This window comes from Rousettus aegyptiacus, unplaced genomic scaffold, assembly GCF_014176215.1.
Source record: "Rousettus aegyptiacus isolate mRouAeg1 unplaced genomic scaffold, mRouAeg1.p scaffold_m13_p_2, whole genome shotgun sequence".
Taxonomy (NCBI): domain Eukaryota; kingdom Metazoa; phylum Chordata; class Mammalia; order Chiroptera; family Pteropodidae; genus Rousettus; species Rousettus aegyptiacus.
Window position 1 is genome coordinate 123,637,971 of NW_023416295.1, and position 2,359 is coordinate 123,640,329.

The window sequence follows — 2,359 nt, forward strand, 5'->3', positions numbered from 1 at the left end:
CAATTCTCATAAAACAAGTATAAAAATATTTTAGGCAACTTATCTAAACAGAATCGATCAACCATTTTCAATAATCATATGGTGCAATGAGATCTACGTGTGCATGAAAAAAACAAAACTTAGTGAGTATAATATTAGCATGAAGAAATTATGGTTTTTCCCTACCAAGAAATCAGGATTTTTAAGAATAAACATTCAAAATTCTGAATCCATTTTTGATGTCTAACTACTGACAGTTTAAGCCTCGCTACAACCCCTTTGTATTCTGCTAACCTTGGCAGAGCAAGCTGATAATAAAGCCTGAGTGCTCCTTCCCTTGGTATCACTTGTAAGTTCCCACCACAAACAAGTACCATCACCTCAGCCCCAGTCAGTATCCACCATAACACAAGGCAGCCACCATTCCCTAGTCTTTCCGTCCATTTTTGGAACAAACTAAGAAGTCTATCATCTCTCCCCAGAAAGCCTCACTATATAATAAACGTTCTCATAGTACTTTAGTGTAGGAAGACATTGGTCTTGACATCCAAACTAAACTTTGAATAGGGCCCATCCTATACTGATGGTTATCTCACCAATTTTAGCATGCAAATAAACACACAGAAGTTCAACTATTTGAATGCTTATGTCATACAAACAATCATTGTAATCTATAAATTCAAAGCAATTATACAATTTTCTACCAGTTGGAATTTATATTTCAACCTTCAATAAAAAATTTTGTCATATTTGTAAGAATCTTCAGAGAAGGAAATTCATTATCATCCCTTGAGTTGCAATTGAAAGATGGAGTAGCATTTTTTTGTCAGCAATTTTTTTTATACTGCTAGTCACCACAAAAACAAAACAAAACAAAAAACAAACAAAAAAATCCAAGAAAACCTCTTAAGTTTCATATAGTTCTTACCAACTTAGAAACTATTTTCAATTCAACAAACTTGAATGCCTATTATGTGTCAGTAATATTCAGATGGTCAAGAAATACTCGACAGTCTATGGCCATGCTACCCTGAACAAGCCAAATCCCATCTGATCTCGGAAGCTAAGCAGGGTCGGGCCTGGTTAGTACTTGGATGGGAGAGCTAGGAAGACCAGGTGCTGTATGCATAAAAAATAAGCAATTGTAAAATGACAAGGTCCTTGCAATCTGTGAGGTCAATCAAAGGTTGCAAAAGAAAGGAAGGAAAGAAGGAAGAAAGGAGGAAAGGAAAGAAGGAAGGAAGGAAGGAAGGAAGGAAGTAAAGGATGGACAGGAATGACGAGTGTCCGAGAGATAGCTAATAAATCACTACGCCCCCTACTGAGCTATCGCAGCGCTCAGCCTAGCTCTCCTCCCCCTCCCCCGCCCTCCCCCATAAAGAAGAAAGAAGAAAGAAAGAAGAAAGAGAAAGAAAGAAAGAAAGAAAGAAAGAAAGAAAGAAAGAAAGAAAGAAAGAAAGAAAGAATTCAACAACAACAAAAAACTTCATAAGGGCAATGTGCCCAGGAATTGTTACCAACTTGGAAACTATTTTCAATTCAACAAACTTGAATGCCTATTATGTGTCAGTAATATTTACATGAAATAGGCATTTTAATGGACATAAAAGGCTTTAATATCAATATATGGTAAATCAGTATGTTTGTCCAGGGAAAGAAGGGTCTAGAGCTTCCTACTCTGCCATCTTGCTAATGTTTCTCAGAGAAACCACATTTTGAATGAGAATAAATCTATTGAATCATCATCCTCTAGACATCTTGCTCCAAAGATTTATTTTACCTACCTTAGCAACATGTTTTTACCAGATGCCAAAATTAGTATGTGCTCTCTTAAAAGCTCCAAAATAAGCATGAAAACAATCCTGTACAATATTGGGAAGAGTCTGGCCTTAACTTTCAAGGGACATACACAAAAGAAAAGAGAAATATAAAAAATGATAAAATTGTAAAGAGAGTAAAGGTGAATAAATTTACTGACAGGCTAGATTCAGCTAAAGTCATTTTCAAATTTAGTTTTATAAATGAAGATATTACACTTAAAAAAAGCTTCATGTTTTTGTTGAATTTATGTCAGTTCTTTATTGCAGTTCTTCAGGTTTATATTTATATTTATATATATATGTATTTATCTTTAATTTAAATTATCAATCTTTTAACTTGAGAGGTTTCAGTCTAACAACAACAAGATATAAACTAAGTTCTATAATTAGCCATATAGTGTGATGGCATCTGGCTTTTACCAATCCCTCCATAATCATATTTTGCAACCATTCCCTTCCATTTATGTCTTAACCCAACAACATCGAACACTTTGTGGTTCTCTCTCTCTCAGTTTTGCTTGTGCCTAAAATCTCTATCTTCCTCTAAATTATCTGCTTCA

General features: G+C 34.7%; 1 pseudogene; it reads left to right on the forward strand.

The window, feature by feature from the left end:
- Positions 1 to 991: 991 nt before the first annotated feature.
- Positions 992 to 1,107, forward strand: LOC118614119 (annotated as a pseudogene).
- Positions 1,108 to 2,359: the final 1,252 nt, after the last annotated feature.